This window comes from Liolophura sinensis, chromosome 1 (assembly GCF_032854445.1).
Source record: "Liolophura sinensis isolate JHLJ2023 chromosome 1, CUHK_Ljap_v2, whole genome shotgun sequence".
Lineage (NCBI taxonomy): Eukaryota > Metazoa > Mollusca > Polyplacophora > Chitonida > Chitonidae > Liolophura > Liolophura sinensis.
The window spans coordinates 70,414,040-70,441,309 of NC_088295.1; the positions used below are offsets into that span (position 1 = coordinate 70,414,040).

At 37.5% G+C, this 27,270-nt stretch overlaps 18 non-coding genes across 18 annotated transcripts; all 18 read left to right on the forward strand.

Moving 5' to 3' along the window:
* Positions 1-143: 143 nt before the first annotated feature.
* Trnak-cuu (transfer RNA lysine (anticodon CUU)) lies at positions 144-216 on the forward strand. Its single transcript has one exon. It is a non-coding gene; the product is annotated as a tRNA-Lys (tRNA).
* Positions 217-1,040: 824 nt separating this feature from the next.
* Positions 1,041-1,113, forward strand: Trnak-cuu (transfer RNA lysine (anticodon CUU)). The gene has a single exon. It is a non-coding gene; the product is annotated as a tRNA-Lys (tRNA).
* An 824-nt stretch (positions 1,114-1,937) lies between these two features.
* Trnak-cuu (transfer RNA lysine (anticodon CUU)) lies at positions 1,938-2,010 on the forward strand. The gene has a single exon. It is a non-coding gene; the product is annotated as a tRNA-Lys (tRNA).
* An 827-nt stretch (positions 2,011-2,837) lies between these two features.
* Trnak-cuu (transfer RNA lysine (anticodon CUU)) lies at positions 2,838-2,913 on the forward strand. The gene has a single exon. It is a non-coding gene; the product is annotated as a tRNA-Lys (tRNA).
* Positions 2,914-3,734: 821 nt separating this feature from the next.
* Trnak-cuu (transfer RNA lysine (anticodon CUU)) lies at positions 3,735-3,807 on the forward strand. Its single transcript has one exon. It is a non-coding gene; the product is annotated as a tRNA-Lys (tRNA).
* An 827-nt stretch (positions 3,808-4,634) lies between these two features.
* Positions 4,635-4,710, forward strand: Trnak-cuu (transfer RNA lysine (anticodon CUU)). Its single transcript has one exon. It is a non-coding gene; the product is annotated as a tRNA-Lys (tRNA).
* An 824-nt stretch (positions 4,711-5,534) lies between these two features.
* Positions 5,535-5,607, forward strand: Trnak-cuu (transfer RNA lysine (anticodon CUU)). Its single transcript has one exon. It is a non-coding gene; the product is annotated as a tRNA-Lys (tRNA).
* Positions 5,608-6,434: 827 nt separating this feature from the next.
* Trnak-cuu (transfer RNA lysine (anticodon CUU)) lies at positions 6,435-6,510 on the forward strand. The gene has a single exon. It is a non-coding gene; the product is annotated as a tRNA-Lys (tRNA).
* An 824-nt stretch (positions 6,511-7,334) lies between these two features.
* Trnak-cuu (transfer RNA lysine (anticodon CUU)) lies at positions 7,335-7,407 on the forward strand. The gene has a single exon. It is a non-coding gene; the product is annotated as a tRNA-Lys (tRNA).
* Positions 7,408-8,230: 823 nt separating this feature from the next.
* On the forward strand, positions 8,231-8,303 carry Trnak-cuu (transfer RNA lysine (anticodon CUU)). Its single transcript has one exon. It is a non-coding gene; the product is annotated as a tRNA-Lys (tRNA).
* An 824-nt stretch (positions 8,304-9,127) lies between these two features.
* On the forward strand, positions 9,128-9,200 carry Trnak-cuu (transfer RNA lysine (anticodon CUU)). The gene has a single exon. It is a non-coding gene; the product is annotated as a tRNA-Lys (tRNA).
* Positions 9,201-10,027: 827 nt separating this feature from the next.
* Trnak-cuu (transfer RNA lysine (anticodon CUU)) lies at positions 10,028-10,103 on the forward strand. The gene has a single exon. It is a non-coding gene; the product is annotated as a tRNA-Lys (tRNA).
* Positions 10,104-10,927: 824 nt separating this feature from the next.
* Positions 10,928-11,000, forward strand: Trnak-cuu (transfer RNA lysine (anticodon CUU)). Its single transcript has one exon. It is a non-coding gene; the product is annotated as a tRNA-Lys (tRNA).
* A 1,727-nt stretch (positions 11,001-12,727) lies between these two features.
* Positions 12,728-12,800, forward strand: Trnak-cuu (transfer RNA lysine (anticodon CUU)). The gene has a single exon. It is a non-coding gene; the product is annotated as a tRNA-Lys (tRNA).
* Positions 12,801-13,578: 778 nt separating this feature from the next.
* Trnak-cuu (transfer RNA lysine (anticodon CUU)) lies at positions 13,579-13,651 on the forward strand. Its single transcript has one exon. It is a non-coding gene; the product is annotated as a tRNA-Lys (tRNA).
* An 828-nt stretch (positions 13,652-14,479) lies between these two features.
* On the forward strand, positions 14,480-14,552 carry Trnak-cuu (transfer RNA lysine (anticodon CUU)). Its single transcript has one exon. It is a non-coding gene; the product is annotated as a tRNA-Lys (tRNA).
* An 809-nt stretch (positions 14,553-15,361) lies between these two features.
* Trnak-cuu (transfer RNA lysine (anticodon CUU)) lies at positions 15,362-15,434 on the forward strand. Its single transcript has one exon. It is a non-coding gene; the product is annotated as a tRNA-Lys (tRNA).
* Positions 15,435-16,261: 827 nt separating this feature from the next.
* Trnak-cuu (transfer RNA lysine (anticodon CUU)) lies at positions 16,262-16,334 on the forward strand. The gene has a single exon. It is a non-coding gene; the product is annotated as a tRNA-Lys (tRNA).
* Positions 16,335-27,270: the final 10,936 nt, after the last annotated feature.

A 27,270-nucleotide genomic window follows, 5' to 3' on the forward strand; every position in this document is an offset into this window, starting at 1 on the left:
AAAAAGGCAATACATGTGTTTCTATACCTGTCTTTAGCAGAAACGCCTTACACTGCAAGTGTGACAAGACGGAAAATCAATATGTACTGTGTACGACGATATTATGCTTTACTCTATGCTGTTCTCAATGTGTAATTTCAACAGCCCGGCTAGCTCAGTCGGTAGAGCACGAGACTCTTAATCTCGGGGTCGTGGGTTCGAGCCCCACGTTGGGCGGCAATACTTTTATAAATCTTTTTCTTGTCTAAATGTTTCACACCAAAATTTACATTGTGATTGATTGACCTTTATTATTGTTGTTGAACTCCTATTATTCTTTGAAGATTAAAACTTGAAAGATGAAGTTAAAATTATCTGGTGTTCCAACAAAGAGAATCATTTTTATATTGACATAGTCATTGCTCTTCTTACCGTCACTGCCAGAAGCGAGTCACGTTGCAAGTGTTTACAAGACCTAAAGTTCAGATGTGGGTAAAACGACTAAAGTTTTTCTCCATGTGGTTTTGCAAGTATGATTTTAACAGCCTGGCTATGTCAGTGCGCAAAGTCCGAGACTCATAAGCTTAGAGCCGTGGGTTGAAGACTTATGTTGGGAGTCATTTTTATAAAAGACCTCGTTGGTGTCCATATTTTGCTCTTGAAAAATGTACCCTTTAATTAATTGATGTATATGATATTAGTTTGAAGAACTCTTTCTTGTCCAAATTTTGTGCTCCAAAATTTACTTTTTTGGATTTAATGACATATCTTGTTTTTTAACTGCAATTACTCTTTGAAGAATGAGGCTTAAATGATGATGCTAAAGTTTACAGGTTTTCCATTAATGAGTATCATTGTTATATTGCCATAGTCACTGATGTTCTTACCCTGACTTGCCGGAAAAAATACATGATGGAAAAAAAGGCAATACATGTGTTTCTATACCTGTCTTTAGCAGAAACGCCTTACACTGCAAGTGTGACAAGACGGAAAATCAATAGGTGCTGTGTACGACGATATTATGCTTTACTCTATGCTGTTCTCAATGTATAATTTTAACAGCCCGGCTAGCTCAGTCGGTAGAGCACGAGACTCTTAATCTCGGGGTCGTGGGTTCGAGCCCCACGTTGGGCGGCAATACTTTTATAAATCTTTTTCTTGTCTAAATGTTTCACACCAAAATTTACATTGTGATTGATTGACCTTTATTATTGTTGTTGAACTCCTATTATTCTTTGAAGATTAAAACTTGAAAGATGACGTTAAAATTATCTGGTGTTCCAACAAAGAGAATCATTTTTATATTGACATAGTCATTGCTCTTCTTACCGTTACTGCCAGAAGCGAGTCACGTTGCAAGTGTTTACAAGACCTAAAGTTCAGATGTGGGTAAAACGACTAAAGTTTTTCTCCATGTGGTTTTGCAAGTATGATTTTAACAGCCTGGCTATGTCAGTGCGCAAAGTCCGAGACTCATAAGCTTAAGGCCGTGGGTTGAAGACTTATGTTGAACATCATTTTTATAAAAGACCTCGTTGGTGTCCATATTTTGCTCTTGAAAAATGTACTCTTTAATTAATTGATGTATATGATATTAGTTTGAAGAACTCTTTCTTGTCCAAATTTTATGCTCCAAAATTTAATGTTTTGGATTTAATGACATATCTTGTTTTTGAACTGCAATTACTCTTTGAAGAATGAGGCTTAAATGATGATGCTAAAGTTTACAGGTTTTCCATTAATGAGTATCATTGTTATATTGCCATAGTCACTGATGTTCTTACCCTGACTTGCCGGAAAAAATACATGATGGAAAAAAAGGCAATACATGTGTTTCTATACCTGTCTTTAGCAGAAACGCCTTACACTGCAAGTGTGACAAGACGGAAAATCAATATGTACTGTGTACGACGATATTATGCTTTACTCTATGCTGTTCTCAATGTGTAATTTCAACAGCCCGGCTAGCTCAGTCGGTAGAGCACGAGACTCTTAATCTCGGGGTCGTGGGTTCGAGCCCCACGTTGGGCGGCAATACTTTTATAGATCTCTTTCGTGCCCAAATGTTTCACACAAAAATTTACATTGTGATTGATTGACCTTTATTATTGTTGTTGAACTCCTATTATTCTTTGAAGATTAAAACTTGAAAGATGACGTTAAAATTATCTGGTGTTCCAACAAAGAGAATCATTTTTATATTGACATAGTCATTGCTCTTCTTACCGTCACTGCCAGAAGCGAGTCACGTTGCAAGTGTTTACAAGACCTAAAGTTCAGATGTACTGGGTAAAACGACTAAAGTTTTTCTCCATGTGGTTTTGCAAGTATAATTTTAACAGCCTGGCTATGTCAGTCCGCAAAGTCCGAGACTCATAAGCTTAGAGCCGTGGGTTGAAGACTTATGTTGGGAGTCATTTTTATAAAAGACCTCGTTGGTGTCCATATTTTGCTCTTGAAAAATGTACTCTTTAATTAATTGATGTATATGATATTAGTTTGAAGAACTCTTTCTTGTCCAAATTTTGTGCTCCAAAATTTACTTTTTTGGATTTAATGACATATCTTGTTTTTTAACTGCAATTACTCTTTGAAGAATGAGGCTTAAATGATGATGCTAAAGTTTACAGGTTTTCCATTAATGAGTATCATTGTTATATTGCCATAGTCACTGATGTTCTTACCCTGACTTGCCGGAAAAAATACATGATGGAAAAAAAGGCAATACATGTGTTTCTATACCTGTCTTTAGCAGAAACGCCTTACACTGCAAGTGTGACAAGACGGAAAATCAATATGTACTGTGTACGACGATATTATGCTTTACTCTATGCTGTTCTCAATATGTAATTTCAACAGCCCGGCTAGCTCAGTCGGTAGAGCACGAGACTCTTAATCTCGGGGTCGTGGGTTCGAGCCCCACGTTGGGAGGCAATACTTTAATAAATCTCTTTCGTGTCCAAATGTTTCACACCAAAATTTACATTGTGATTGATTGACCCTTATTATTGTTGTTGAACTCCTATTATTCTTTGAAGATTAAAACTTGAAAGATGACGTTAAAATTATCTGGTGTTCCAACAAAGAGAATCATTTTTATATTGACATAGTCATTGCTCTTCTTACCGTCACTGCCAGAAGCGAGTCACGTTGCAAGTGTTTACAAGACCTAAAGTTCAGATGTGGGTAAAACGACTAAAGTTTTTCTCCATGTGGTTTTGCAAGTATGATTTTAACAGCCTGGCTATGTCAGTGCGCAAAGTCCGAGACTCATAAGCTTAGGGCCGTGGGTTGAAGACTTATGTTGAGCGTCATTTTTATAAAAGACCTCGTTGGTGTCCATATTTTGCTCTTGAAAAATGTACTCTTTAATTAATTGATGTATATGATATTAGTTTGAAGAACTCTTTCTTGTCCAAATTTTGTGCTCCAAAATTTAATGTTTTGGATTTAATGACATATCTTGTTTTTGAACTGCAATTACTCTTTGAAGAATGAGGCTTAAATGATGATGCTAAAGTTTACAGGTTTTCCATTAATGAGTATCATTGTTATATTGCCATAGTCACTGATGTTCTTACCCTGACTTGCCGGAAAAAATACATGATGGAAAAAAAGGCAATACATGTGTTTCTATACCTGTCTTTAGCAGAAACGCCTTACACTGCAAGTGTGACAAGACGGAAAATCAATATGTACTGTGTACGACGATATTATGCTTTACTCTATGCTGTTCTCAATGTGTAATTTCAACAGCCCGGCTAGCTCAGTCGGTAGAGCACGAGACTCTTAATCTCGGGGTCGTGGGTTCGAGCCCCACGTTGGGCGGCAATACTTTTATAGATCTCTTTCGTGCCCAAATGTTTCACACAAAAATTTACATTGTGATTGACTGACCTTTATTATTGTTGTTGAACTGCTATTATTCTTTGAAGATTAAAACTTGAAAGATGACGTTAAAATTATCTGGTGTTCCAACAAAGAGAATCATTTTTATATTGACATAGTCATTGCTCTTCTTACCGTCACTGCCAGAAGCGAGTCACGTTGCAAGTGTTTACAAGACCTAAAGTTCAGATGTACTGGGTAAAACGACTTAAGTTTTTCTCCATGTGGTTTTGCAAGTATGATTTTAACAGCCTGGCTATGTCAGTGTGCAAAGTCCGAGACTCATAAGCTTAGGGCCGTGGGTTGAAGACTTATGTTGGGAGTCATTTTTATAAAAGACCTCGTTGGTGTCCATATTTTGCTCTTGAAAAATGTACCCTTTAATTAATTGATGTATATGATTCTAGTTTGAAGAACTCTTTCTTGTCCAAATTTTGTGCTCCAAAATTTACTTTCTTGGATTTAATGACATATCTTGTTTTTTAACTGCAATTACTCTTTGAAGAATGAGGCTTAAATGATGATGCTAAAGTTTACAGGTTTTCCATTAATGAGTATCATTGTTATATTGCCATAGTCACTGATGTTCTTACCCTGACTTGCCGGAAAAAATACATGATGGAAAAAAAGGCAATACATGTGTTTCTATACCTGTCCTTAGCAGAAACGCCTTACACTGCAAGTGTGACAAGACGGAAAATCAATATGTACTGTGTACGACGATATTATGCTTTACTCTATGCTGTTCTCAATGTGTAATTTCAACAGCCCGGCTAGCTCAGTCGGTAGAGCACGAGACTCTTAATCTCGGGGTCGTGGGTTCGAGCCCCACGTTGGGAGGCAATACTTTTATAAATCTCTTTCGTGTCCAAATGTTTCACACCAAAATTTACATTGTGATTGATTGACCTTTATTATTGTTGTTGAACTCCTATTATTCTTTGAAGATTAAAACTTGAAAGATGAAGTTAAAATTATCTGGTGTTCCAACAAAGAGAATCATTTTTATATTGACATAGTCATTGCTCTTCTTACCGTCACTGCCAGAAGCGAGTCACGTTGCAAGTGTTTACAAGACCTAAAGTTCAGATGTACTGGGTAAAACGACTAAAGTTTTTCTCCATGTGGTTTTGCAAGTATGATTTTAACAGCCTGGCTATGTCAGTGCGCAAAGTCCGAGACTCATAAGCTTAGGGCCGTGGGTTGAAGACTTATGTTGAACATCATTTGTATAAAAGACCTCGTTGGTGTCCATATTTTGCTCTTGAAAAATGTACCCTTTAATTAATTGATGTATATGATATTAGTTTGAAGAACTCTTTCTTGTCCAAATTTTGTGCTCCAAAATTTAATGTTTTGGATTTAATGACATATCTTGTTTTTTAACTGCAATTACTCTTTGAAGAATGAGGCTTAAATGATGATGCTAAAGTTTACAGGTTTTCCATTAATGAGTATCATTGTTATATTGCCATAGTCACTGATGTTCTTACCCTGACTTGCCGGAAAAAATACATGATGGAAAAAAAGGCAATACATGTATTTCTATACCTGTCTTTAGCAGAAACGCCTTACACTGCAAGTGTGACAAGACGGAAAATCAATATGTACTGTGTACGACGATATTATGCTTTACTCTATGCTGTTCTCAATGTGTAATTTCAACAGCCCGGCTAGCTCAGTCGGTAGAGCACGAGACTCTTAATCTCGGGGTCGTGGGTTCGAGCCCCACGTTGGGCGGCAATACTTTTATAAATCTTTTTCTTGTCTAAATGTTTCACACCAAAATTTACATTGTGATTGATTGACCTTTATTATTGTTGTTGAACTCCTATTATTCTTTGAAGATTAAAACTTGAAAGATGAAGTTAAAATTATCTGGTGTTCCAACAAAGAGAATCATTTTTATATTGACATAGTCATTGCTCTTCTTACCGTCACTGCCAGAAGCGAGTCACGTTGCAAGTGTTTACAAGACCTAAAGTTCAGATGTACTGGGTAAAACGACTAAAGTTTTTCTCCATGTGGTTTTGCAAGTATAATTTTAACAGCCTGGCTATGTCAGTGCGCAAAGTCCGAGACTCATAAGCTTAGAGCCGTGGGTTGAAGACTTATGTTGGGAGTCATTTTTATAAAAGACCTCGTTGGTGTCCATATTTTGCTCTTGAAAAATGTACCCTTTAATTAATTGATGTATATGATATTAGTTTGAAGAACTCTTTCTTGTCCAAATTTTGTGCTCCAAAATTTACTTTTTTGGATTTAATGACATATCTTGTTTTTTAACTGCAATTACTCTTTGAAGAATGAGGCTTAAATGATGATGCTAAAGTTTACAGGTTTTCCATTAATGAGTATCATTGTTATATTGCCATAGTCACTGATGTTCTTACCCTGACTTGCCGGAAAAAATACATGATGGAAAAAAAGGCAATACATGTGTTTCTATACCTGTCTTTAGCAGAAACGCCTTACACTGCAAGTGTGACAAGACGGAAAATCAATATGTGCTGTGTACGACGATATTATGCTTTACTCTATGCTGTTCTCAATGTATAATTTTAACAGCCCGGCTAGCTCAGTCGGTAGAGCACGAGACTCTTAATCTCGGGGTAGTGGGTTCGAGCCCCACGTTGGGAGGCAATACTTTTATAAATCTCTTTCGTGTCCAAATGTTTCACACAAAAATTTACATTGTGATTGATTGACCTTTATTATTGTTGTTGAACTCCTATTATTCTTTGAAGATTAAAACTTGAAAGATGAAGTTAAAATTATCTGGTGTTCCAACAAAGAGAATCATTTTTATATTGACATAGTCATTGCTCTTCTTACCGTCACTGCCAGAAGCGAGTCACGTTGCAAGTGTTTACAAGACCTAAAGTTCAGATGTACTGGGTAAAACGACTAAAGTTTTTCTCCATGTGGTTTTGCAAGTATGATTTTAACAGCCTGGCTATGTCAGTGCGCAAAGTCCGAGACTCATAAGCTTAGGGCCGTGGGTTGAAGACTTATGTTGAACATCATTTGTATAAAAGACCTCGTTGGTGTCCATATTTTGCTCTTGAAAAATGTACCCTTTAATTAATTGATGTATATGATATTAGTTTGAAGAACTCTTTCTTGTCCAAATTTTGTGCTCCAAAATTTAATGTTTTGGATTTAATGACATATCTTGTTTTTTAACTGCAATTACTCTTTGAAGAATGAGGCTTAAATGATGATGCTAAAGTTTACAGGTTTTCCATTAATGAGTATCATTGTTATATTGCCATAGTCACTGATGTTCTTACCCTGACTTGCCGGAAAAAATACATGATGGAAAAAAAGGCAATACATGTGTTTCTATACCTGTCTTTAGCAGAAACGCCTTACACTGCAAGTGTGACAAGACGGAAAATCAGGATGTACTGTGTACGACGATATTATGCTTTACTCTATGCTGTTCTCAATGTGTAATCTCAACAGCCCGGCTAGCTCAGTCGGTAGAGCACGAGACTCTTAATCTCGGGGTCGTGGGTTCGAGCCCCACGTTGGGCGGCAATACTTTTATAAATCTTTTTCTTTTCTAAATGTTTCACACCAAAATTTACATTGTGATTGATTGACCTTTATTATTGTTGTTGAACTCCTATTATTCTTTGAAGATTAAAACTTGAAAGATGACGTTAAAATTATCTGGTGTTCCAACAAAGAGAATCATTTTTATATTGACATAGTCATTGCTCTTCTTACCGTCACTGCCAGAAGCGAGTCACGTTGCAAGTGTTTACAAGACCTAAAGTTCAGATGTGGGTAAAACGACTAAAGTTTTTCTCCATGTGGTTTTGCAAGTATGATTTTAACAGCCTGGCTATGTCAGTGTGCAAAGTCCGAGACTCATAAGCTTAGGGCCGTGGGTTGAAGACTTATGTTGGGAGTCACTTTTATAAAAGACCTCGTTGGTGTCCATATTTTGCTCTTGAAAAATGTACCCTTTAATTAATTGATGTATATGATTCTAGTTTGAAGAACTCTTTCTTGTCCAAATTTTGTGCTCCAAAATTTACTTTTTTGGATTTAATGACATATCTTGTTTTTTAACTGCAATTACTCTTTGAAGAATGAGGCTTAAATGATGATGCTAAAGTTTACAGGTTTTCCATTAATGAGTATCATTGTTATATTGCCATAGTCACTGATGTTCTTACCCTGACTTGCCGGAAAAAATACATGATGGAAAAAATGCAATACATGTGTTTCTATACCTGTCTTTAGCAGAAACGCCTTACACTGCAAGTGTGACAAGACGGAAAATCAATATGTACTGTGTACGACGATATTATGCTTTACTCTATGCTGTTCTCAATGTGTAATCTCAACAGCCCGGCTAGCTCAGTCGGTAGAGCACGAGACTCTTAATCTCGGGGTCGTGGGTTCGAGCCCCACGTTGGGCGGCAATACTTTTATAAATCTTTTTCTTGTCTAAATGTTTCACACCAAAATTTACATTGTGATTGATTGACCTTTATTATTGTTGTTGAACTCCTATTATTCTTTGAAGATTAAAACTTGAAAGATGACGTTAAAATTATCTGGTGTTCCAACAAAGAGAATCATTTTTATATTGACATAGTCATTGCTCTTCTTACCGTTACTGCCAGAAGCGAGTCACGTTGCAAGTGTTTACAAGACCTAAAGTTCAGATGTGGGTAAAACGACTAAAGTTTTTCTCCATGTGGTTTTGCAAGTATGATTTTAACAGCCTGGCTATGTCAGTGCGCAAAGTCCGAGACTCATAAGCTTAAGGCCGTGGGTTGAAGACTTATGTTGAACATCATTTTTATAAAAGACCTCGTTGGTGTCCATATTTTGCTCTTGAAAAATGTACTCTTTAATTAATTGATGTATATGATATTAGTTTGAAGAACTCTTTCTTGTCCAAATTTTGTGCTCCAAAATTTAATGTTTTGGATTTAATGACATATCTTGTTTTTGAACTGCAATTACTCTTTGAAGAATGAGGCTTAAATGATGATGCTAAAGTTTACAGGTTTTCCATTAATGAGTATCATTGTTATATTGCCATAGTCACTGATGTTCTTACCCTGACTTGCCGGAAAAAATACATGATGGAAAAAAAGGCAATACATGTGTTTCTATACCTGTCTTTAGCAGAAACGCCTTACACTGCAAGTGTGACAAGACGGAAAATCAATATGTACTGTGTACGACGATATTATGCTTTACTCTATGCTGTTCTCAATGTGTAATTTCAACAGCCCGGCTAGCTCAGTCGGTAGAGCACGAGACTCTTAATCTCGGGGTCGTGGGTTCGAGCCCCACGTTGGGCGGCAATACTTTTATAGATCTCTTTCGTGCCCGAATGTTTCACACAAAAATTTACATTGTGATTGATTGACCTTTATTATTGTTGTTGAACTCCTATTATTCTTTGAAGATTAAAACTTGAAAGATGACGTTAAAATTATCTGGTGTTCCAACAAAGAGAATCATTTTTATATTGACATAGTCATTGCTCTTCTTACCGTCACTGCCAGAAGCGAGTCACGTTGCAAGTGTTTACAAGACCTAAAGTTCAGATGTACTGGGTAAAACGACTAAAGTTTTTCTCCATGTGGTTTTGCAAGTATGATTTTAACAGCCTGGCTATGTCAGTGTGCAAAGTCCGAGACTCATAAGCTTAGGGCCGTGGGTTGAAGACTTATGTTGGGAGTCATTTTTATAAAAGACCTCGTTGGTGTCCATATTTTGCTCTTGAAAAATGTACCCTTTAATTAATTGATGTATATGATTCTAGTTTGAAGAACGCTTTCTTGTCCAAATTTTGTGCTCCAAAATTTACTTTCTTGGATTTAATGACATATCTTGTTTTTTAACTGCAATTACTCTTTGAAGAATGAGGCTTAAATGATGATGCTAAAGTTTACAGGTTTTCCATTAATGAGTATCATTGTTATATTGCCATAGTCACTGATGTTCTTACCCTGACTTGCCGGAAAAAATACATGATGGAAAAAAATGCAATACATGTGTTTCTATACCTGTCTTTAGCAGAAACGCCTTACACTGCAACTGTGACAAGACGGAAAATCAATATGTACTGTGTACGACGATATTATGCTTTACTCTATGCTGTTCTCAATGTGTAATTTCAACAGCCCGGCTAGCTCAGTCGGTAGAGCACGAGACTCTTAATCTCGGGGTCGTGGGTTCGAGCCCCACGTTGGGAGGCAATACTTTTATAAATCTCTTTCGTGTCCAAATGTTTCACACCAAAATTTACATTGTGATTGATTGACCTTTATTATTGTTGTTGAACTCCTATTATTCTTTGAAGATTAAAACTTGAAAGATGAAGTTAAAATTATCTGGTGTTCCAACAAAGAGAATCATTTTTATATTGACATAGTCATTGCTCTTCTTACCGTCACTGCCAGAAGCGAGTCACGTTGCAAGTGTTTACAAGACCTAAAGTTCAGATGTACTGGGTAAAACGACTAAAGTTTTTCTCCATGTGGTTTTGCAAGTATAATTTTAACAGCCTGGCTATGTCAGTCCGCAAAGTCCGAGACTCATAAGCTTAGAGCCGTGGGTTGAAGACTTATGTTGGGAGTCATTTTTATAAAAGACCTCGTTGGTGTCCATATTTTGCTCTTGAAAAATGTACTCTTTAATTAATTGATGTATATGATATTAGTTTGAAGAACTCTTTCTTGTCCAAATTTTGTGCTCCAAAATTTACTTTTTTGGATTTAATGACATATCTTGTTTTTGAACTGCAATTACTCTTTGAAGAATGAGGCTTAAATGATGATGCTAAAGTTTACAGGTTTTCCATTAATGAGTATCATTGTTATATTGCCATAGTCACTGATGTTCTTACCCTGACTTGCCGGAAAAAATACATGATGGAAAAAAAGGCAATACATGTGTTTCTATACCTGTCTTTAGCAGAAACGCCTTACACTGCAAGTGTGACAAGACGGAAAATCAATATGTACTGTGTACGACGATATTATGCTTTACTCTATGCTGTTCTCAATGTGTAATTTCAACAGCCCGACTAGCTCAGTCGGTAGAGCACGAGACTCTTAATCTCGGGGTCGTGGGTTCGAGCCCCACGTTGGGCGGCAATACTTTTATAGATCTCTTTCGTGCCCAAATGTTTCACACAAAAATTTACATTGTGATTGATTGACCTTTATTATTGTTGTTGAACTGCTATTATTCTTTGAAGATTAAAACTTGAAAGATGACGTTAAAATTATCTGGTGTTCCAACAAAGAGAATCATTTTTATATTGACATAGTCATTGCTCTTCTTACCGTCACTGCCAGAAGCGAGTCACGTTGCAAGTGTTTACAAGACCTAAAGTTCAGATGTACTGGGTAAAACGACTTAAGTTTTTCTCCATGTGGTTTTGCAAGTATGATTTTAACAGCCTGGCTATGTCAGTGTGCAAAGTCCGAGACTCATAAGCTTAGGGCCGTGGGTTGAAGACTTATGTTGGGAGTCATTTTTATAAAAGACCTCGTTGGTGTCCATATTTTGCTCTTGAAAAATGTACCCTTTAATTAATTGATGTATATGATTCTAGTTTGAAGAACTCTTTCTTGTCCAAATTTTGTGCTCCAAAATTTACTTTCTTGGATTTAATGACATATCTTGTTTTTTAACTGCAATTACTCTTTGAAGAATGAGGCTTAAATGATGATGCTAAAGTTTACAGGTTTTCCATTAATGAGTATCATTGTTATATTGCCATAGTCACTGATGTTCTTACCCTGACTTGCCGGAAAAAATACATGATGGAAAAAAATGCAATACATGTGTTTCTATACCTGTCTTTAGCAGAAACGCCTTACACTGCAAGTGTGACAAGACGGAAAATCAATATGTACTGTGTACGACGATATTATGCTTTACTCTATGCTGTTCTCAATGTGTAATTTCAACAGCCCGGCTAGCTCAGTCGGTAGAGCACGAGACTCTAAATCTCGGGGTCGTGGGTTCGAGCCCCACGTTGGGAGGCAATACTTTTATAAATCTCTTTCGTGTCCAAATGTTTCACACCAAAATTTACATTGTGATTGATTGACCTTTATTATTGTTGTTGAACTCCTATTATTCTTTGAAGATTAAAACTTGAAAGATGAAGTTAAAATTATCTGGTGTTCCAACAAAGAGAATCATTTTTATATTGACATAGTCATTGCTCTTCTTACCGTCACTGCCAGAAGCGAGTCACGTTGCAAGTGTTTACAAGACCTAAAGTTCAGATGTACTGGGTAAAACGACTAAAGTTTTTCTCCATGTGGTTTTGCAAGTATAATTTTAACAGCCTGGCTATGTCAGTCCGCAAAGTCCGAGACTCATAAGCTTAGAGCCGTGGGTTGAAGACTTATGTTGGGAGTCATTTTTATAAAAGACCTCGTTGGTGTCCATATTTTGCTCTTGAAAAATGTACTCTTTAATTAATTGATGTATATGATATTAGTTTGAAGAACTCTTTCTTGTCCAAATTTTGTGCTCCAAAATTTACTTTTTTGGATTTAATGACATATTTTGTTTTTTAACTGCAATTACTCTTTGAAGAATGAGGCTTAAATGATGATGCTAAAGTTTACAGGTTTTCCATTAATGAGTATCATTGTTATATTGCCATAGTCACTGATGTTCTTACCCTGACTTGCCGGAAAAAATACATGATGGAAAAAAAGGCAATACATGTGTTTCTATACCTGTCTTTAGCAGAAACGCCTTACACTGCAAGTGTGACAAGACGGAAAATCAATATGTACTGTGTACGACGATATTATGCTTTACTCTATGCTGTTCTCAATGTGTAATTTCAACAGCCCGGCTAGCTCAGTCGGTAGAGCACGAGACTCTTAATCTCGGGGTCGTGGGTTCGAGCCCCACGTTGGGCGGCAATACTTTTATAGATCTCTTTCGTGTCCAAATGTTTCACACCAAAATTTACATTGTGATTGATTGACCTTTATTATTGTTGTTGAACTCCTATTATTCTTTGAAGATTAAAACTTGAAAGATGACGTTAAAATTATCTGGTGTTCCAACAAAGAGAATCATTTTTATATTTTTATATCACTGCCAGAAGCGAGTCACGTTGCAAGTGTTTACAAGACCTAAAGTTCAGATGTACTGGGTAAAACGACTAAAGTTTTTCTCCATGTGGTTTTGCAAGTATGATTTTAACAGCCTGGCTATGTCAGTGCGCAAAGTCCGAGACTCATAAGCTTAGGGCCGTGGGTTGAAGACTTATCTTGAGCGTCATTTTTATAAAAGACCTCGTTGGTGTTTATATTTTACTCTTGAAAAATGTACACTTTAATTAATTGATGTATATGAATCTACTTTGAAGAACTCTTTCTTGTCCAAATTTTGTGCTCCAAAATTTAATGTTTTGGATTTCATGATCATATCTTGTTTTTTAACTGCAATTACTCTTTGAAGCCTGAGGCTTAAATGATGATGCTAAAGTTTACAGGTTTTCCATTAATGAGTATCATTGTTATATTGCCATAGTCACCGATGTTCTTACCCTGACTTGCCGGAAAAAATACATGATGGAAAAAAAGGCAATACATGTGTTTCTATACCTGTCTTTAGCAGAAACGCCTTACACTGCAAGTGTGACAAGACGGAAAATCAATATGTACTGTGTACGACGATATTATGCTTTACTCCCGGCTAGCTCAGTCGGTAGAGCACGAGACTCTTAATCTCGGGGTCGTGGGTTCGAGCCCCACGTTGGGCGGCAATACTTTTATAGATCTCTTTCGTGTCCAAATGTTTCACACCAAAATTTACATTGTGATTGATTGACCCTTATTATTGTTGTTGAATTCCTATTATTCTTTGAAGATTTAAACTTGAAAGATGACGTTAAAATTATCTGGTGTTCCAACAAAGAGAATCATTTTTATATTGACATAGTCATTGCTCTTCTTACCGTCACTGCCAGAAGCGAGTCACGTTGCAAGTGTTTACAAGACCTAAAGTTCAGATGTACTGGGTAAAACGACTAAAGTTTTTCTCCATGTGGTTTTGCAAGTATGATTTTAACAGCCGGGCTATGTCAGTGCGCAAAGTCCGAGACTCATAAGCTTAGGGCCGTGGGTTGAAGACTTATGTTGGGCGTCATTTTTATAAAAGACCTCGTTGGTGTCCATATTTTGCTCTTGAAAAATGTACTCTTTAATTATTTGATGTATATGAATCTAGTTTGAAGAACTCTTTCTTGTCCAAATTTTGTGCTCCAAAATTTAATGTTTTGGATTTCATGATCATATCTTGTTTTTTAACTGCAATTACTCTTTGAAGCCTGAGGCTTAAATGATGATGCTAAAGTTTGCAGGTTTTCCATTAATGAGTATCATTGTTATATTGCCATAGTCACTGATGTTCTTAACCTGACTTGCCGGAAAAAATACATGATGGAAAAAAAGGCAATACATGTGTTTCTATACCTGTCTTTAGCAGAAACGCCTTACACTGCAAGTGTGACAAGACGGAAAATCAATATGTACTGTGTACGACGGTATTATGCTTTACTCTATGCTGTTCTCAATGTGTAATTTCAACAGCCCGGCTAGCTCAGTCGGTAGAGCACGAGACTCTTAATCTCGGGATCGTGGGTTCGAGCCCCACGTTGGGCGGCAATACTTTTATAGATCTCTTTCGTGCCCAAATGTTTCACACCAAAATTTACATTGTGATTGATTGACCTTTATTATTGTTGTTGAACTCCTATTATTCTTTGAAGATTAAAACTTGAAAGATGACGTTAAAATTATCTGGTGTTCCAACAAAGAGAATCATTTTTATATTTTTATATCACTACCAGAAGCGAGTCACGTTGCAAGTGTTTACAAGACCTAAAGTTCAGATGTACTGGGTAAAACGACTAAAGTTTTTCTCCATGTGGTTTTGCAAGTATGATTTTAACAGCCTGGCTATGTCAGTGCGCAAAGTCCGAGACTCATAAGCTTAGGGCCGTGGGTTGAAGACTTATGTTGGGCGTCATTTTTATAAAAGACCTCGTTGGTGTCCATATTTTGCACTTGAAAAATGTACTCTTTAATTAATTGATGTATATGAATCTACTTTGAAGAACTCTTTCTTGTCCAAATTTTGTGCTCCAAAGTTTAATGTTTTGGATTTCATGATCATATCTTGTTTTTTAACTGCAATTACTCTTTGAAGAATGAGGCTTAAATGATGATGCTAAAGTTTACAGGTTTTCCATTAATGAGTATCACTGTTATATTGCCATAGTCACTGATGTTCTTACCCTGACTTGCCGGAAAAAATACATGATGGAAAACAAGGCAATACATGTGTTTCTATACCTGTCTTTAGCAGAAACGCCTTACACTGCAAGTGTGACAAGACGGAAAATCAATATGTACTGTGTACGACGATATTATGCTTTACTCTATGCTGTTCTCAATGTGTAATTTTAACAGCCCGGCTAGCTCAGTCGGTAGAGCACGAAACTCTTAATCTCGGGGTCGTGGGTTCGAGCCCCACGTTGGACGGCAATACTTTTATAGATCTCTTTCGTGTCCAATTGTTTTACACCAAAATTTACATTGTGATTGATTGACGTTTATTATTGTTGTTGAACTCCTATTATTCTTTGAAGATTAAAACTTGAAAGATGACGTTAAAATTATCTGGTGTTCCAACAAAGAGAATCATTTTTATAGTGACATAGTCATTGCTCTTCTTACCGTCACTGCCAGAAGCGAGTCACGTTGCAAGTGTTTACAAGACTTAAAGTTCAGATGTACTGGGTAAAACGACTAAAGTTTTTCTCCATGTGGTTTTGCAAGTATGATTTTAACAGCCTGGCTATGTCAGTGCACAAAGTCCGAGACTCATAAGCTTAGGGCCGTGGGTTGAAGACTTATGTTGGGCGTCATTTTTATAAAAGACCTCGTTGGTGTCCATATTTTGCTCTTGAAAAATGTACCCTTTAATTAATTGATGTATATGAATCTACTTTGAAGAACTCTTTCTTGTCCAAATTTTGTGCTCCAAAATTTAATGTTTTGGATTTCATGATCATATCTTGTTTTTTAACTGCAATTACTCTTTGAAGCCTGAGGCTTAAATGATGATGTTAAAGTTTACAGGTTTTCCATTAATGAGTATCATTGTTATATTGCCATAGTCACTGATGTTCTTACCCTGACTTGCCGGAAAAAATACATGATGGAATAAGGGCAATACATGTGTTTCTATACCTGTCTTTAGCAGAAACGCCTTACACTGCAAGTGTGACAAGACGGAAAATCAGGATGCACTGTGTACGACGATATTATGCTTTACTGTATGTTGTTCTCAATGTGTAATTTCAACAGCCCGGCTAGCTCAGTCGGTAGAGCACGAGACTCTTAATCTCGGGGTCGTGGGTTCGAGCCCCACGTTGGGCGGCAATGCTTTTATAGATCTCTTTCGTGTCCAAATGTTTCACACCAAAATTTACATTGTGATTGATTGACCTTTATTATTGTTGTTGAACTCCTATTATTCTTTGAAGATTAAAACTTGAAAGATGACGTTAAAATTATCTGATGTTCCAACAAAGAGAATCATTTTTATATTGACATAGTTATTGCTCTTCTTACCGTCACTCCCAGAAGCGCGTCACGTTGAAAGTCTCTACAAAACCTAAAATTCAGATGTACTGGGTAAAACGACTAAAGTTTTACTCCATGTGGTTTTGCAAGTATGATTTTAACAGCCTGGCTATGTCAGTGCGCAAAGTCCGAGACTCATAACCTTAGGGCCGTGAGTTGGAGACCGACGTTGGGCGTCATTTTTATTAAAGACCTCGTTGGTGTCCATATTTTGCACTTGAAAACTGTACTCTTTAATTATTTGATGTATATGATTCTAGTTTGAAGAACTCTTTCTTGTCCAAATCGAAATACATATGATTATGTTGAACAAAAGGATTTAAAAGGATGCTTTCTTAACTTAGACAAGGAGAAAGCCTTAGACAGAGTACACTGGTCATTTTTGTTCAAGTGTTCAGAGAAGTTTAACTTCGGACCCGACTTTTGTAAGTGGGTGTAGTTATGATATACTGATATTTCAAGTAGTGTTATTGTGAACGGGCAAATAACAGAAGAATTTAACCTGAGTCGAAGCGTCCGACAGGGTTGTTTTTTGTCACCATTATTGTATGTGTTGTCCTTAGGGCCCTTTATACCAGCTACCAGAAACAATAATAACAACGGTTGCCAGGCACAAATAAGGAAGCAAGAGTGTCGGCATTTGCAGGTGATACGACTGCAATTTTATCTGAAGAGAGTTCTTTTCCGTATATAATTAGAATAACAGAAATGAGTGAGTGCTTGGGGTTTAATGTCGTACGCTAGCCTTTTTCAAACTGTATCTAATGCCGCTTAACCTGGGGCTAGGGGCCGTAAAGTTAGCCATGGCCATTACATCAGCATGATGCCTTTATGAACAGTTGTAATAAAAGCGCGACTGATATACTTGTTTAATTGTTTGACCTGGAACTCATTCACGGACTACGGATTTGAAATTATGGATATGGAATTCATGCCTGGAATATTTATTGTCTGCCCGGCATCATTGAAAACTGATGACCGGTTCTCCCTTGTGTGTTACCGGCTTTATTTCTTATTGTATAATTTCTTAAATACCTTTGTCTTTGGGAGTTAGTGTTAAACGTTGTTTTGGAAATGGATCTTGCGATTATCGACTTGGAACGCCTTTTAAGGACTACGAATGGTATATGAATATCGGACATAACGCTTATATATATATATATATATATATATATATATATATATATATATATATATATATATTAACAATTTTTCAATCACTTGACGACGAAGGAATCCTTAGAGTGCACACAATGTGCCTCCTTGTTGCAGGACGGATTTCCACCGCTCTTTTATCTAGTGCTGCCTCACTGAGATGGCTTACCGAAGGCAAGTATGGAGCCCCGACCTAGCCGTTATATTGATACGTGTCAACCAGTCGTCATAACATCCCCTTCATGCTGAACTCCAAGCGAGAAAGTTACAACTTCCTCTTTTAAGGTCTCTTTTAATCCTGGATCTACCGCTCCCGAAGCGGACTCTCTACCATCTGTGCTATCGGGGGCCGGTAAAAGTTTGAAGAGAATTGCCGTACATAATAAAATAGGGAAAGGAGGTCTAAAAGTACATAATATAGAATGTAAAATAAAAGCACTTGTTTCTCGGTATGTTTTAAAATTAATTCATGGACCGACAGCGGAATGGAAATACTTTGCCATCCATTGGTTGGCTTTACCCTTAAGACATGTTTGTCACGAACTGTGTAATTCCAACGTCCCACATTCTGTCAACATTCCACCTTTTAATAGATTGGCCCTGACTGAGTAGAGAAAATTTACCAATGGTGAACAACAACCTTTAAGATTGTGTTCAAGCAGATGTATTTACGAATATTTTGCAACAAAAATAGTACATTGTCCAAGAGCAATGCCGTCTATGCTGCATTTGGACTAGGTTAGAATATGGAAAACTGTCGTACTTAACAATTAACTTCTTAAGAGAAATGTAGCCACCGATGACTACCAAATATGGACCCGGAAACATTAATTTACAAGGTATTCAATTCCACCTTCAACCCGGAAGTTAGAGGAGAGATGGTGTATGTCATATGTGTTCTTCAGTTTAGTATTTGGTGTGCACGCAACGACATATTTCAGAAAAAGAACAGATATGCTGTTGCCATTGTAAAGGCCCCAAAAGGAGTAATTAAAACACGTATTCATGTTGACTTTTTTCGACTAGGCACGCGATCTTTCAAGAAAATCTGGTGGATAAAAAAATTCTTATGTAGTTTACAGAATGATAAAGTAGTGTATTTATTAAAATGGACAGCTAACGTGCAATTGTTGTGTTTACAAAGAAGTCATCTTGTCTGTCATATTTTATTTTAATTAAGGTTGCTTTGTGATTTCCAAAGTTCGTGATAGCCAGGTATTGTTAAATCTCGTGTATTTGATGACAAATTGGCAATAAATTACAATTTAAAAAAAAACTAGTGGAAAGGTCTGTCAGCAACCTGCTGATGGCCGTGGGTTTTCCGTGGCCGCCGCCCGGTTTCCTCCCATCGTAATGCTAGACGCCGTCGTGAAACATTTTTGAGTACGGCGAAAAACTTCAACAAAATAAATCAAAAAGAAAACATTCATTGACAACCGCCGTGAAGGTATTGCCTAGAATAATCCAAAACCTTATGAAAAATTCTACAGGCAGCCCATCACTTCCAGGTTTTTTCAAATTTGCCATGGTCCTCCTCGTACAATTTATCCGCAGTTAACCCCCCCCCCCCTTCACACACGTTCATTCAATGCAGGAAGCCCAGATAAAAATACTTCCTGAATAACAGTGTCTGAATCTTCTGTAGCATAAAGCTTCTTATAATATTCGGTAACACAATGTTCTCTTGAGTACTGACTTGTATGTAAACAGGAAGATTTTCATGACATTTGAGCCTACAAAGTAGCTTTTTCCTCCCCCTAATCGCCTCTTTCCTAAGGAAGTGTCTAGTAGACCTTTCTGGCTGTTCAAAATCCTTAACTCCAGCCCTGATGATAGCCCCCTTATTATGTTCAGACTGTACCGCTGAAATCGAGTCTTTGGTAAAGCTTAATGTCATCTTTCTTGGCAATTGGGTCACAATGTAAAGTCTCCAGCTTCTCCTGCAGAGCACTCAATTTTGATTTGCGCTCACTGGCTTACAAATAGAAAGGTCTCTTAAAGCCCCCTTACATGCCCCATAAAATTCCCATTTCACCACTACCAGGGGAAAATGTCTGCATGAATATCATATGTCAAGGTAAATACATTAGAGTCATTCAAAATAGATACATTGGATTTCCAAAACATCTGACATCCTTAACAGTGAGTGTAAAGTGAAAACAGGGGTAGTCAGAAAGTACAACTGGAGTTACACTGTTATCTGTAGCTGAATTTTAAGAGATTTAGATATGTAAAACTTGTCTAACCGAGAGCTTACACCATAAGCTGACCGTGTAAACAAATAGGACGTTGGGTGAAGTTCTCTGAATATGGTTACAAGGCTAAAGTCCGTTTTTGTCTCCCCTCACAACCACCCTCGGGGTTGCCACCTTGCCAGTCTAGACGAAAGCTTTCCACCCAGTTAAAGTCTCCACTCAGGATTACAAATTTATTACCACATACATGCTTATCCAACCCTTTAATAAAGTGTTTACGTTCAATGACAGATTTGGGGCATAAACGCATATGAATTTAACAGGCAATTTATTAATGAGACTTCAAACCACAATATATATATATATATATATATATATATATATATATATATATATATATATATATATATATTTGCCAAACAGGCATTTGAGAACTTCTGTAACCTGAATCCAAATATAAGCGTCAAGTCCGACATTCCTATACCATTCGTAGTCCGTAAAGGGCGTTCCAAGTCGATAATCGCAAGATCCATTTCCACAACAACGTTTAACACTAACTCCCGAAGACAAAGGTATGTAAGAAATTATACAAATAAGAAATAAAGAAGGAAACACACAAGGGAGAAGCGGTCATCAGTTTTCTATGATGCCGGGCAGACAATGAATATTCCAGGCATGAATTCCATATCAAAGTTCAAATTCGTAGTCCGTGAATGGGTTCCATGTCAAATAACAGCTAAACAAGTATCTTAGTCGCGCTTTAATTGCAAAGGCCCAGAAACTGCCACTTGGGATGTCAACTTGCAAAAACAATGTAAATTTTGTGAGCAAACACGAATTCCTTTAACAGGGTTTTCTTTAAGTCATTCTTCAAGTCGTTAACATTCAGTGTTGCTGTCCTGATACTAAATATGATGATACATAAATGTACATACCACAGTTTAACTGTGAAAGTCACTGTTTTGTTGTTTTATCCTCTAACCCCTTTTCCTCAGCGTCGACGCCCTCTGCCGATACACCGACAACCCTCGGTTCTAACTGCCACCAACGAGTGGCGTCAGCTGGAGAAGGTCCGCTTTATAATCCTGTGTACGCTGTCTTCTAATTCACCGCTCCCTAATTTTTGCGTCTTGAAGGAAGTCTCATCATTATTATTAATTCACTTTCTTTCTTATCGTAAGGTTCCTCACTGCCTGCCTCTACCGCTTGGTGCATACAGATTCGTCCATGGCGACAGATGTCGTTTATCTGTCGGTATATAATCTGCAGGCTATTCACCAGCCTCACCTACAACCTCTATCTCATCTTCCAGGTCACACAGCACGGGGGAAGACAACGTAGGTTGATTGACGCTGTCACTATTTAGTGTACTGTTTTCTGTTTGTTTAACCACATTCCGCCCCCTCCTTCTCAGAATCTGCCTCGGACCCCACCTCAGTGTCGACTTCATCATCACTCCCCCATAGCTCTGCTATGTGCTGCTCGTCCCTTCTCGCCTCATTTGCATTTTTGCGGCTTTCCGTCACCACACCATGCTTCACACGTGCAGCATACGACGAAACCCATAAACAACATCCTATGCAGGTAGTATTATTGACATGCAAATTTGACATGTCATCACAATAGACCGCACGAAAAAGGGGCGCCTTGTGGCCGGACTGGCCGTACCACCTACATTCTGGCAAGGCAAGTAAACAAGACAGTGCCCCCGTAAAAGTTGATAAAGTTAGGTACATACCTTGTCTTGTGGCATCTAAACCTAATAACACAAAAGTCGGTTATTGCGTGAGAAAAATCATTGTCCGCAAATCTGATCCTTTGCTCACTGACGCACAAGGCGTATGGTTTTAACGCCTCGATTATGATTTTGTCCGACCTTTCATCGCGGGCCCAGGGAACAGTCACATTCATAAAACATGAATTTGTCGGTGCGATCTTCCACACTCCAAGGCCTGGCACAATCAAAAACTCCTTCCTGATCAAATCCTAATGAGCCGCTAGAATAGCAAGTCGAACATAGAAACACCCTTTAAAGTAGTTTTACTGGAAGCACAGGTTCTTCTTGATATCAATCACATCTGATAAGGCACCAATAAAATCCCTTTGAACAACATTGGCGAAAGACTCACCTGATTTCCACGTCAAACACACTGACAAAGTTTTGTCAACTATTTTCGCAGAGTTGTACTGCATCGGGCGAGACATGATGCCTGCCCGTGCCACGGGTAGCATTCGTCACTGTCTTTAAGAATAATAGCCCCTAAAGATTCAATAAATCCGCTGAATCAAGGATTGTCAGTAGCGCACAGCAACAACAACAACGTACTGCTGCAGAGTACACTGAAAACACATCCGCACTTACCGAAAGACAAGCCGGACTTTTCCAACTGGAGTAATTGGAGTTAAATGATAAAATAAATTAATCAATCTCACAGTAAATTTTTGCAAACTAATAACGCCCAACTTGGGCCCACTACCCGGAGAAGAGTGTCGTGCTCTACCGACTGACACAGCAGGGATGTTGAAATTATACATTCAGAAGTAAAACTTTGTACTTCATGATAGATTTAGCATCATCATTTAAGTTTTTAATCTACAAAGAGTAATTGAAGGTAAACAACAATAAAATAAATCAATCAATCATTTACTCCATTTTTGAATTCGGACAAAAAAAAGAGATCTTTAAAATAAATGATACCCAACGTGAGGCCCTAACCCACGACACATAGATTAATAGTCTCGTGCTCTACAAACTGGCATAACCGCACTATTGAAAATATGCTTTCCCGGCAAGTGACGGTGAGAGCAACAATGACTAGGGCAATATAACAATATAACAACAATTATTTATTGGAATACCTGATAAATTTAGAATTATAAATTAAGTTTCAGTCATCAAACTGTAACTGGAGTTAAGGAACATTAAGGCAATCAATCAAAAAGTAAATTTTTGAAGTGGAAAATTTTGACAAGAAAAAGATGTAAAAACTAATTAAGGTCAACTTCATTTACACTAATCAATGAAAAAGTAAATTGTTGGAGTGCAAAATTAGTTTCTATGTTGAATATGTAACTTCCTGTGTACATCACAAATTGCATAATCTCTTTTTAAAACATTCATCTCATCGACACCATCATTTTTAGCATTCATGTTTCAACCACACTTATCCAGTACGTTATTTTCCACAAAGTTAAAATCACCCCCTAACGCGTTCACTGCTGGACATAAGTGCTTCCAAACTCGCTACAGATTCTTTTCTATCTTTAGCACAATTAGAGGAATACACACATACAAGATTTAGGACAGTGTTGTTAATTTCTACCTTCATAGTTATGTTATGGCCATAGGAGCATCAATTTTGTTTTCGTATTACGCAATCTAAATTATAATGTATTACAATTCACACCCCACAATCCTGTTTGTACCCTAAGCCCACCTGGTATCGCCAGGAATATTGAAAGTTTTTTTTCATTATAATTCATGAAATGTGTCTCTTTTAAGAAGAAAACGTCAATGTTATTATCTAGCACAAAATTCTTAACCTGAGCCTGCTTGTTAACATCATGTAAATCACTGACGTTTTAAGAACCAAAGCAAATTGTATCAGTTACAGACAGTATGGACAAAAGAAATAGGAGGACTTTCGTACCCTATGTTCTTATTGACATGAAGACATAGTGTTCGAGGCCTTTGACCCCTCCAGCACCATAATGGAACAGCCTTGAGACGTTGACGGAGACATCTCGTTCAAGCATATACCCTCAAGAACGGAATCCTCTGTAATGACAACACCTGGCGTGTCATCACCCATACTGGCCCTGCTTACACCATCTTCGTTTAGCTTAGCTCAGTTCTGATTAACAGATTCAGGTGAGTGAACATTATGTACCTCAACCTGTACTTCAATTATATTTTCCTTATCCGCTAATGGAATCGAACTCTCAGGGGCGGCTTGTTCGACGAGCACCGACTCCGATGATACCAAGCCTGGATTGTCACAGGCTATTCCATTTGTTTCACATTCTTTCTCACGGGTCATCTCACGGAGAGGGTTTTTCATGGGAGACCATTACAGTTATCACCCCATTTAGCTTTACATTCGACTGCCTTGTGATGTTTTTGCCCACATTTCCTGCATTCATGGCTTTGACCAGGATATGTAAACATTATGACGTCACCACCAAAGTTGATGAAATTCGGAACGTACCTAACTCTGTGACACCTGAAGCGATATACACGCATGCCTGTACATTTATAACGACATGGAGTAAAACTTGATTAGTCTTACTCATTATATCTGGATTTCTTATATTGACAAACTTTAATGTGACGCGCTTCTGTTAAAGACATGTATTTATTCCGGCAAGTGATGGTGAGAACAATAATGGCTAGGCCAATATACCATGATTCTGTAACAGCACCTGATCTATTTAGTTCATTAATTAAATTAAATCATTAATTAAGTTTTAATCTTCAAATAAGATTGTAGTTAAACAACAATAAAATAAGTCAATAAACCAAAAAGAATATTTTTGGAGCGCAAAATTTGGGGAAGAAAGATATCTTAAAAGTAACGACGGCCAACGTGGGGCTTTCGATTTGAACTCACTTGAACTATTTTCACATTCTGCTACCGTGCCATTGTTTGGGATACTGTCAAGCATGCTCTGGTCAAACATAAACTTTAGCCCAAGGGCTGTGAAATGGATGTATTGCTCTTCTCCTTTTTTCCTTTTTCATGTAACTAATGATCAACTGTCTTCTAGTGCAATTCATTGGTCTTCTCCACCCACAAAGTGGCTATCAGTTATTCTGTTTGTAATGGAGGACCCGGCCCTACCTCATTATGACATGACTTAAGAGAATACATTGCACCAGAATGTCATATTATGATATACTGTAAGATTGTAGACATTTGTAGACAACTAAGTCGGCACCATTTCTATTTTTCGGTTCACGTGAGCATGAAGATCTTCATTATTTGTGCCACTAACGTATGTGGCAAAATATCATAATCCATGTTTTGGTCCTTACACCGTATAGTTGTATCTCAACAATTCAAATATGGCAAGGAGAGATAAAATACATGTAAAATCTGTCAACCATTTTTCAATCTTTTCAGGATTATATCCAAATGTTCATTGCACATAGCAAACGTAATTAACAGCTCGTTTCACAATTAAACACATAACTTCTTCAACGGGCCACGAAAAACTTTGTATATTGGGTTTGTTGGCATTCACGCAATTAGGAAGATCAACTATTGGGCAGTAACCCAAGATTTTCAGAGGAAGTGCGGTACTCCTAGTTTTCCAAGAGACGGAGTATTGGGTAAGCCTACCGCAGTATACAATTTTTGAAAATACCCCACACTTCACTATTTTGGGCCCCAGCCATACACCTGAAAAGTGTGGAGTTGATTGAGTGAAGGGGGTTGAAAAAATCGAAAGACATACATGTGGATACATGTATAGGCCTACATAGATACAGGGATTCTTGTAGTTACATATAGGATTACAAGTGTATGATTGTAAATGTAGATTGCTCAGAATTACGACATGTCATAACATTCTAGAACAAATTAATTATTTCAGCTCTTCCTCACGAGGAATGAATCTTTAAGACGCTCATAGGTCTACATTTATTTATAACACCTCAACCTGTAGGCCTACTGAGTTTATTCCAATAACTAACTCACTGACAACTTTACCTTTTTATTTTGTTTTAATAGCAGAGGTTGCAGTATTATTTCATTCTATGGTAACTTGCCTAATGCGACTGGTGATCTTTTTTTTATCTGTCCAAACATTTCTTCATACACGAACAACTGCCGTTTTGTGATCAAAACATAATAGGGCCTGCGTTTGTTTTGCTAAATCCAAATGCAGGTCAACATTAGAAGACAAAAGTTTATTATTTGTGCTTTATTTTTTGGCAGTACATAATATAAATCTAAAGTGTTTTTGAACATAAGCTTTCCTCGTGATCGTTGCATTTGATTGCATTGCCTTTTTTAGCCCTTGCTACATCTTCTTCATGGCAAACACTAGAGAATGTGACAGATACAAATATCACAGAGGTCATTCTCCACGATTGCGGGTGCAGAAGCCTTTACTGTAACCTTCAGTTTCTGAAAACTAATACGTCGTGGAGGTCGGGCGCGTAAACTGAGTTGGAGATCTACTTTCAATTTTGACTGAACTGTTTGCTTTAAATCTCACATGGCTTTCAGAAATTTAGGCGTTACACAAATGGTCATGAGTATGCAGTACGCTATGCTTTAATTTTCGAAGCGTATCATCTATTTTTTAAGCGCATTTACTCCTGCACGCCCCTTAATTATCTTTGGCACTGGGGTCAAGGTCAAATATAAGCGTCATGTCCGACATTCGTATACCATTCGAAGGCAGTAAAGGGCGTTCAAGTCGATAATCGCAAGATCCATTTCCAAACAACGTTTAACACTAGCTCCCAAAGACAAAGGTATTTAAGAAATTATACAAATAAGAAATAAAGCCGGTAACGCACAAGAGAGAAGCGCTCATCAGTTATCAATGATGCCGGGCAGACTGTAGATATTCCAAGCATGAATTGCATATCAAAGTTCAAATTCGTAGTCCATGATTGAGTTCCAGGTCAAATAACAATTAAACAAGGTGTCTCAGTCGCGCTTTGATCGCAACTCTTCATAAAGGTATCGTGCAGATGTAATGAGCATGGCTGCCTTTACCATTCCTAGCCCCAGGTTGAGCGGGATTAGATACAGTTCGAAAATGACAAGCGTTACAAACCGAACAGATTGTGATTCAAAAGTAACGTCTTTCCCGTTAATATGTAAGGATCTCATACTACAAGAGGCGCCATCTATGATGTTACCCATGACATGCTGGTTCTGTATAAAAGCTGTCTACAACATAGACGGATACACTCGGCAACCAGCGCCATCTATGTTGTTAAATACAATGTACGCGATAGATATGTACATCAGGATAACAGGGCCGTCTATGTGGTTGATCACAATGCAGATCGCCAGAGATTCTGAACGCTCTCTCCATACCTGCCAACAAGGGTGTTATACTCATTGTAAAATTTGAGAAACTTAGAATGAAGGTTTTTGATGGAGTATCCTTGACAAACTAGATTTTAAACTAACAGCTTCTGACGCAGATTAAAGTCATCACAATTTACGCAAGATCTGCCAAATGCTATATACAAGGCGAGATATGTATACGCCATATGTAGGACCCTTTGGTATATTGCTATCCAAATAAGGATAATTTACAATATCAAAATTGAAATTATCCCTTTTGTCGTAAAGGTGGCGTGAAAGGAGACCTTGTCCGTCTTTGTACAGATATAAATCCAAATAAGATGTACC